This window comes from Anser cygnoides, chromosome 1 (assembly GCF_040182565.1).
Source record: "Anser cygnoides isolate HZ-2024a breed goose chromosome 1, Taihu_goose_T2T_genome, whole genome shotgun sequence".
In the NCBI taxonomy this organism is placed as follows: domain Eukaryota; kingdom Metazoa; phylum Chordata; class Aves; order Anseriformes; family Anatidae; genus Anser; species Anser cygnoides.
Genome location: NC_089873.1, coordinates 109,090,024 through 109,100,095, shown reverse-complemented (window position 1 = coordinate 109,100,095; position 10,072 = coordinate 109,090,024). Strand labels below are relative to the sequence as shown.

General features: G+C 38.2%; 1 long non-coding RNA gene across 1 annotated transcript; it reads right to left on the bottom strand.

Annotated features, from left to right (window-relative positions):
* Positions 1-583: 583 nt before the first annotated feature.
* Positions 584-7,379, bottom strand: LOC106036996 (uncharacterized). The gene is made up of 3 exons (XR_010825108.1): positions 3,892-7,379; positions 2,150-2,322; positions 584-1,557 (listed from the first exon to the last, which is right to left on the bottom strand). It is a non-coding gene; the product is annotated as an uncharacterized lncRNA (long non-coding RNA).
* Positions 7,380-10,072: the final 2,693 nt, after the last annotated feature.

The window sequence follows — 10,072 nt, the reverse complement described above, 5'->3', positions numbered from 1 at the left end:
GTCTGTCACCCTCAGAGACTCCCAGGAGCCCCTCAGGCTGCAGCTTTCTTGCTGCAGCCCAGCCACCTGCTCGAGGAGTTCCTTAAGCAGGGCACACCTGCACCCATGACAGCCCTCTCTTCCCTCAGGACACAGGTGGGTCTCCAGATTCTGGAGCTCCCCACAGTCACCTGTCTGGACTGCCACTTCCCCCCTCAGGGGATCCACCTGAGTGCCCACATGAGTTCAGAGAGGCAGCATCTCCTCCATTTGGGTTGCTGCCTCAGACCGGCCGCTGCAACAGGTGCCCACCATGGTGAATTCTAGGTGCAGCGAGGCAGAGTTTCCCGAAGAAAGATGGGGAAGAGAAAGGGAGGTGGGAAAGGGGGGAGAGGACCCTCCTCGCACTCCTCCCTGCCCTGCCTGAACTGCCCGCGCTAACTGCCAAGCCGGCCCTGTTAGCACATCCTGTTGGCGGCGATCCTAGGTCACGACGCCCCCTGGGCACTGCTTTTATAGATTCAGGGGGTGGGTGGGCTGCTGTCACCCCTGGCTCCGCCCTCAGCACGTCAACGCCCGCGGCGGCACAAGCACAGCTCCTGCCTGCTCGGGGAGAGGGGGCTGGGGCTGCGGCTCTGACCAAGCCGCTCTCTGCCGCGTTACTGGGGGGGTTTAGGGGTTGGCTCCGTTCGTCTCCCTGCCAGGAGCCCTCGCTGCAGCCGATCCGCTCGAGGTCCTCGTTGAAAATATCCATTACAAAGGCAGCAAACTGCTTATGTTAAGACAATAGCTCAAACATGACTTTTAGAAAAAGTTATTTCTATCAATGATAACTATGATCTTTATGTTTTGTTTTTTTTTGTATGTTTGTTTTGCTTTTTTTCCTCATATTTATCTACCTTATTTTCTTTTTCAGTGCTACAATGCACAAAAGGGGGAAAAAAAGACAACAACAGCAGCAACAACAACATAAGTGTACAGATAAGAGAATTAAAGTTTTTTTACTCGTATTTTCTTCTTTATTATACTGGGGATATGCCACTCAACATGCAAATGAACAAAACCATGTGATATGATCCTGTATTTTGTGTTCAGTTACATAATTTAGATACATTTGGTAAATGTTTTGTGGCTTTCTGCCCCTTTACTATACAAAGAGACAGAAGAAAGAATATTTTTTGTAATCTCATTATTACACTATGCACCACATATATCTAACATACCTAGCATATGCAAAATACAAACACAAAATAAAGCTCTAAAATGCCAAAATATAAATGCCATCTAACTGTTGGTAGAATCATAGTGTTTATTTATTCAATTTTGCAATTGTAATATCTATCATGTAACTATAGTAACATAGTTTGTTACTCTCCTGTACAAAAACATAACTTTTGATGGATTATTTACAAAGGAAAGCAACTAAGCAGAAGATCAAGAACATCATTAAAGCCTCAGTCATATGACAATTCAAACAAAAACATATTGGTTGCAGCCCTGTACAGCGTGCCTTTCAAATCAGCAGAATTTGTGTGTTTGGGTTTTGAATACGGAAAATAAACTTCCAGAGTTTTTGATCTAGAAAGGAGAATACTAATTTAAAATGAGGGGAAAGAAGTACCTTTGCATTCATACTGTCAGGTAGCATGGCAGGGCAGGGGCTGATTCCAGCAGAAGAGCTGGGGTGACCTGAGTGCAGGCAGGGTGTGCCCTTACCCTCCAGCCCCTGAGCAGAGCTGGGGGTGTTAGTGTGGCCCACCAGCAGCCCCGGGCACTTTGAGGGGACAGGCTGGTACCAGGACCAGCATCACACAAGGAGACAAGGCTAGGGCCAGAGACAAGGCATGCTGCAAGATCAGTCCATATCTCGCTAGGGCCAGAGCTGGGCATGGGCTGCTGAAGAGGCTGGAGCTGACATGGGGCTCCTTGGCCTTAGGCTGGTGGAGCATGAGGTACAAAACAGGGCTGCCAATGTCCCTGAGTGTCCACATGTACTACTACTCAAAGAAATTAATTTCTGACACGTAAACGATGAACCTGGGTGGCAAGTCCTCAGCAAAGACTGTTTGGGGAGGTAGGCTGGAAAACAAAGAGGCTGTGAGATTGCACTCATTTTTTTTGTCAAAAAGGAAGCTGTGACCCTTGGACACCCATTCTGGAGTAGACTTACCTTGATTTTCTGCCCGTAGCAGAACCCCCTCTGGAGCAAGGGAGAAGTATGAGGAGGAAAGAATGTCAGAGAGGAGCTGTTACAGACTGACCACAGCCCCCATTCTCCATCCCCTGCTGGCACTCAGGGTAAAGGAGGCAGAAGAGGCAGAAGCTGAAAGAGTGAAGATGAGCCTGGAAAAAAAGAAGAGGGGTGGAGGGAAGTCGCTTCAGTTTTTGTCTTTGTTTTTCACCATCCTCCTCTGTTCTTAATAAGTAGTAAGTGAAATTACTTTTCACCAAGTTGAGTCAGTTTTGCATGTGATGGTAACTGGTAAGTGATCTCTCCATTCTTACATTGACCCACCAGCTTTTCCATCTAATTTAGAAAATAAGATGTCTTGCTGAGGAGGGGGAGTGAGAGAGCAGCTGCACTGGCATTCGGGAGCCAGTCAAGGTCAATCCACCACAGTGCTGTTTATGAATCTGGTGAAAGTAATCACAACCTGGGAAAATATGGTGATCCCAGTTCAGGTATAACTCAAACATGGGCTACATTTACCAATTATTTCTGTTTTTCCACCAAAAGGATGGCCCAACTGATCCTTGATGTATTTCCTCTGCTGCTCTCTGTATCATTATCATTCAGATACCACTCGTCAGAAACAAACCATGGGACTAATTTGTCTGAAAATTAGTCCCACAAAGAGAGAATAGTTTTCAACTGTAGCAACTTATTGATCCTCTTCAGCATGTGGCTTTACGAGTATTTGTGGGTAAATCAATTTTTCTAGAATAAAATCCTTAAAATATCAAAAGCACAATTAAATTAATAACATTGTGAATGATATGGGAATCCACAGATAGACCCTGCAACGTGTTATGGAGAGGAGAAAACTTACCTTTTGCTTAAAAGCTGTTTGATATATAGGATTTGGAAATACATTGCATCTTTAAATAACTTTCTACAGATGTATATAAAATGTTGATTACTGTAAATAAATGTGCAATACTCAGATAATACGCAGCACACATTATATATATTTATAGGAAAAATAGTTCTTTTACATCTGCTAAATGCCAAGAGCATATATCCAAATATATAGAGTTGCTTTCAAAGGCAGCTTCATTCCTGTCATCAGTTGAATTTACTGTTTTTGGAAAGGCAGCCAGAACAAAAGTAGTCATCATCAAAGTTAGTACCTTTTGTATTGTATAAAAATCTGCTTGATTTTCACATGCAGATCTTCTGTGCCCATTTCTTTATTCATAACAGAACACTGACATGAATTTCAGAGAAAATAGGATGAAGATGGATAAATTAAATACGACCGTATGCTATTACAGGAAATTGTAGGAGTTCCATAATGCTGGAGGAGAGGTTCAGATCCATATGAAGGAGACACTGCTTATGATTTGAAAGCTCTAAAATATTTGACAGTTATTACCTACACGTAGCTAAAGTGGGGAACAAGGCTGAAATCATAGTCTCTCACAATGAATAGTCAAATTGTATTTCCCTCCTTTACATATTGGCATAAATAGTATATTTTATTAATTTTATTAATAGTATAGCATTGAGCCTGGAGCTGCATTGTACAAATATATTTTTATAGTTACCTTTTGTTGTAAATCTTTAGTGCTGATATAATTGCTGTATTACCACAGACAGGACAATTTTACAGAGAAATCTGCATCATAGTGGCAACCAGTTTCATTTAAATGCAGTGTAAAATTAAGCACCTAAAAACAAGGGGTACCTACCAAGCTTTGTGATGGGTAAAAATCCTCCAAACACTCAAACTCTGAAAGTAACTTTCCATTAGTGCTTCATCATGAACTTGCAAAATGTGCTGTAGCAAGGGAGCTAGCTAGATTGAGAAGAGTGTAGAAGAGGTAGGAAAAGTTTTCTCTTTATGATTGATAAAACACATCTGGTTCTGAAGTTCTGCAGAGGGTGTTGGAAACATACACATTATTAAAAGGTTGTATAAATGCTTTACAGTAAGGACCTTAAAAAAAAAAAAAAGAGACTATCAAAAAGGAAACATAAGCAATTAAAGTAGGTGCAAAGTACAAGTATTTCTACAGGTTAAAACTATTAAGTGCTAGTGGACACTTCCCTCTGGTGAGGCAGAAAACAAACAAACAAACAACAACAACAAAAAACATGGCATCCAACTGAGTTCAATATAGCAAAAATAAAAATGGAAAAAAAAAAAACAACATTTTACACCACAGAATCAGTCCAGGTTCCTGTAGGTATTGCATGAGTGAAGAAAATATATTTTAAAATGTCTAAAAAACAAAAGTTAAATCTTCTGTAAGCTTGTTAATATTTAAAAATATGGCATATACAGAACAATAAACGTAATGATACCAAAGGTTTTACATGCACCAAGTAGGTATGACTTCCAAAGTTTACTTCACTATGAGTAAATAATGAAGTCTTCCTAAACTCAGAATAAATGTCTTTCCACCAGGCACGATAACCAAGCTCATGGGCAAGAGCTCTCGTCTTCTCTTCCTCTCAGTAGTGAAATATTTTTTGTATAAAACAATAGATTATAAGAATATACTCTCTTACCTCCTCTTCTCTCTTTCTGTTATAGATACAGTGAGAGACAGAAGAACAGTCACTTTACTGCTTTCCCTCTTACATTTTTCATTCAATGCAAATCATCCAAGAATGTTATCAGCTAAAATACTACACTAATGAAAACTCAGATTTATGGCAGGACACGGACCAACTTTTTCTTCACATGATGACAAGCACCTCTATTAAGAAGCTAATTTTTATTAGTCTTTATATAAATTTACATGTATCCTGTATTAATAATCTAAGGAGATTTTTAATGAAAATATCAGGAAATACTGCAGAACACATCATCAAAAGTTAGGCAAGGCATGACAGGCCTTGGTCCTATCTGAAGCCTCTGGCAGGGCTTCCTCAGAGCTTCCTGAAGCTCAGAGACTCTATACCTGATACTTTCAGTGTTGATCCATTGCCTGACTTTCTGACCAATAATGTTGTTAAAGATCATGGGCATGTGCTATTACTGGCAAAACAGTTAAATGAAATGTGTATAAATACTAATAGAAGTTATTTGCCTGCAGGACAGATACTTGCTTCCAGGCTTGATTTCTGTTAGCTCAGTGACTTTATGAGTTGCAGCAGACTCTAAGCAGCCCTTTCTGATCCATTCTAAGTTTTTCTGGCTGTTTGTTTGCAGTAGTTCTCAGAAATCTCCCCTCTCTGTGACTCTCCCCCACCCTCTGCCTGTCACCTGCCTCCCCCCGTGCAAGTTTTCTGCTTATGAGTTCATTATGAGTTCAGTTCTACCCAGGTGGGAACAATTTATCTTCCATTCATAGGATTCTCCATGATCAAAATAGCGTTATTTTTCAAAGGCACATACAATAAACAAATAAAATACATAGTGCATGACATAATGTGTCAATAGATGTTTCTTTTACAACCGCCAAGTAGTTAGAAAAAGCTAACCTCATTAGTAACATCCTGTTCCTGTGGAGTTTCAGGCAAAATGCTCATTTCAATGCAGATGGTAATATTGATTGTAATGAGTGACAGAAAATTCCAGCTTAGAATTCCGTAGAACATTTATTCCTAAAGTGAATGCTCCTACTCTAAGAAAAATATTTGCACTTAGCCCTTATATTCTGTCCCTTCCCTTAGCCTCTGTCTATCTATTTAATGAGCTTTTAATGGAACAAAACAGTTACTAGTGGTACTTACACTTATCACATAAATAATATTTGCCAGGATGAAGAGGCACAGGTGGGTGTATAATGAAACCTATAAAGATTAACATATGTGCCGTCAGGCTACAAATAAAGTAAAATTTTGAAATTTCCAACGTTATTTTTGTACTGAAATGCTTTCAAATAATCACCAGTAAAACCTGAAATAGCGTGTAATTAGACAACAAAAACAAAAATAAAAATCACAGGATCACAGGACTAACTACTAACACCACCCCCCCAAAAAAAAAAAAAAAAAAAAAAAAAAGAACACCACCACACAACACAATGGAAATTAATCCAAGGCTGTTTTGAATGTTTACAGCTATGCAGCAACTGGAACATTTTAAGAACATTTTGAAGAAATGATTAAATTACACTTTGTTTCTTTCAACTCAATAAAACTGTTTTCAAAACCTCTTTCTATTGTGTTTTGCAATCTTTAGTCAGCACTGCCTAGAGCTTTACTGACTTAAATAATGTGCTTTGTTTAAAAAAAAAAATCAAAATGAAGGAAAATATACTACTTAAGTCACTTTCTATAGTTCACAATTAGCAGGTTTTTTAAGCAAATGACTGCTCATGCATTCAGTACCTTTCCAAAATATCAAATACAAAGTTTTATGACAATAGAAACAGGTTGTGATAATAAACGTTACCAGTATAAAGGGTAAAATCAATTAATTAGCATAGGTTATTAACAGTTGCTTGGATATTTGATTAGTATTTGCTTTGTTTAATATTTGCTTTTATGTAGTACCAAGTTTCATTACCCTGGTGAGAGGAGAAACTATGTTATCCAAAAAACAAGCATGTAATTCTCCATGGGTCCTAGTCTAACCTTAAAAGAACTTGCAGTACGTTTATATAAAAAATTGTGGTTGTACCAGAACCCAGGATAAGATACAAAGGAATCTACTGCTTCAGGCTGCTTTGAAAATACCGCATTGAATTCTCATGCAATGAAGATATTTTGACATCCATCTGCACACACATTCATAGCATTGCAAAATGTTGTCTGCAGATCTAATGCAAAGTAATGAGTGATTTACAGGAGGGTCTGGAGCACAGAACTTTCCCTTTCCAGACAACAGCCCAATCATTACTTTACAGAGCCATTTTACTCTTTCATCTTCTGAAGTACATTAGTAAATATTTTAGCATCCTACTCCAACTGGGAGAGCTTGGGAAGAAAGAAATCAGAGCATCTTCCTTACAACTCCCACCAAGACATTACAAACTCATTATTAAGAAGCTCTGGATTTGACTGTAGGCACCTTTTTTAGGAGACTGCTGAACCACCCTCTCAAAGTACATAGGATTGTAGCTGGAAGGTATATTACTCAATGTTTTTCAACTTTCATTCCTGGGTATCTCCAAAAAGACTCTTTAAATAATAGTTTTAACACGTGTGTCAGTGTGACTGATCTATAATGAAGTGAGAAAGGTTAGATTTTACTGGAAACTATTTGGCAGACATATTAGTTTGGTTAGTCATGAAATTGGTTGATAAAAATAAGAAATGAATAATGTAACTGTGCTTTTTTATGTTTCCTTTCCATTGTTCAGTAAACCCTTAGTTGCATTATGTAACTGCAATTGGTGTTAGCCACAGGGTATATATCAAAAAGGATTTTCAGATTTATCCATCCATAAATGTCAGGCTATTAATAATTTTACAGATAACTCTATGTATTGGAAGTCACCTGTGATGAACACAATATATGAAAATTAAAGATCAGCATGTTTTGTGTGCCTGTGCCAAGATATGCAGGCATGTGTGCAAAAACTGAGTGTTTTCTGAATATCAGACAGAACTCTTTTAAGATGCTGTTTTTTAAAATAAGAAATGGTATTGCTTAGGTTGGGGATAGAGAATATAATTTCAAGACCTCAAGGTCTCCATTAAAGAAAACTATATCTGTATAATCATTTTGGCATGATCAAACATTTTTTAAACTTTTCTGAAAAACTGAAATATAACAGCATTAAATTACCTATAAATTGCAAAGCTGTAATTTTGTGTGCTCATATCTTTTATTCTTCTCTCGCTCTGACAGCGTAATCTCTTGATAATATTTTAATAGATAGATTTCCAAGCCAGTTCTTAGCAAAAAGTCAAAATCTACATTGTAATTCAGACACATTATATTTTAAACCTCTAGTGCCTTTAATTAACTATTTATTTTTTTCTGTCTATCTCTGTTCTACTTCTGTTTGCATTTCCATTATTTCAGAAAAAAATGCAGAGTTGTTTCAGGTACAATTTTCGTTTCATACTAATTGTACAAGACAGATTTTAAAGTTCTAATACAGTACATTAAGCAACCTAGAAGCAGTAGCAAAGAAACCACGGCTGTGAAACTGTTTGAGAGATCTCTTATACTAGTTTCATTTGTTTCCTCACCATTTTATTTACAGTTTTTTGTTACTTAACTCTATCAGGTGATATTTATACAATGAAAAAAAAGGTAGAATATTAACCTTTTAACTCATACATGTTGAATAACAGACACAGACAGGACATACAGTGCCTCCTACAAATACGAAAAACCTCTCAGTTACCCAGTGCTTTTTTTTTTTTTTTTTTTTTTTTTTTTGTAGTTAAATGTGCTGTTGGGTTAGCAAATACAAGCAGGAACTATTATGGTGGTTTGGCTGTTTTTACCTCCAGTAGTGTATTGCCCCATACTTTGAAACATTTTGTAATTTACACCATTTCTTACATTTGCAGAGAACCCAGCTACTGTGTATGCTCTGGGTTCAAATATTAAAGGTTTTTTGTTTGCTTGCTTGCTTGCTTATTTTTTATGGATTTCAGTCTTCTTCACTTCTTTTACTTCTTTTCTTTCAGTCTTAAGTTATTATGAGCTAACATGAATGACTCTGTGGTATCTAAGGAGAACAGTGGTTTCATTGGATTTTTATATATTTTACTTTCAATTTATATTTTACTTTTATACCATCACTACCTAAAAGTACAGAGAATTGATTTTAACAACACTTCTATTCCCTCCCACTACCCCCTTAAAAGGGTTTCTATGGTCACAAATGATTATGAATTCATGACCAGGGAGAAGAAGGGTAGTAGAGTGATAACATGTAGGACTTGCAACACAAGCAAGGTTTAACACCACCTTTGAATAAATTTTTGTATTTCCCAAGAGCTGAAAGAAACAGATCCAATCTGCTAAAGTCTATATGAATACAGAAGTGGTTATATTTAAAACTTAATTCTTAGCATTTATCCTTGACTTATTATCCTTGTGTTCTATATAAAGCTTGGGAAATATGGGCTTTTGTGAGGCATACTCAACTTCCTGAGGAAGCAGGAAGCAAATTTGCAAGAAAAATATCTCCTCAATGAACTTCATGGAGTTTACTTGTTGCCCTGAAGATACTCATACAAATGTAGATACTTAGGAGATATTTAGAAGTGCAGACTTCACCTGATTTTGTGCCCCATCTGGTACCTTATCTCTATGTACCTATTTAGATTTCTTACCTTGATGTCCTGGTTTCAGTTAGGACAGAGTTAATTTTCCTCCTAGTAGCTGGTAGGGTGCTATGTTTTGGATTAGGATGAGAAAAGCGCTGATAACATGCTGATGTTTTAATTGTTGCAGAGCAGTGTTTACACCAAGCCAAGGACTTTTCAGCCTCTCGCTCTGTCCTGCCAGCGAGCAGGCTAGGGGTGCAGCAGGAGCTGGGAGGGGACAGACCCAGGACAGCTGACCCAAACTGGCCAAAGGGGTATTCCATACCATCTGACATCATGCCAAACAATATATAGGGGTGGCTGGCCGGGGTGGGGGGCCGGCTGCTCGGGGATAGGCTGGGCATCGGTCAACGGGTGGTGAGCAATTGCATTGTGCATCACTTGTTTTGTACACATTATTATTAGTAATACTATTATTATTATTATTATTATTATTATTATTATTATCCTGTCTTAATAAACTGCCTTTATCTCAACTCACAGGCTTCACTTCCCCGTTTCTCTCCCCCATCCCAGAGAGGGAGGGGGGAGGGTGAGCGAACGGCTGTGTGGTGTTTAGCTGCCGGCCGGGTTAAACCACAACACTTCAGTACTTCATAATCCTTGCCATATTTTTGTCATGATGAAAATTATGGGTGTGTACTATAATTTCACAGTATTTTTTCTTGACCAGCTTTTTTTTTT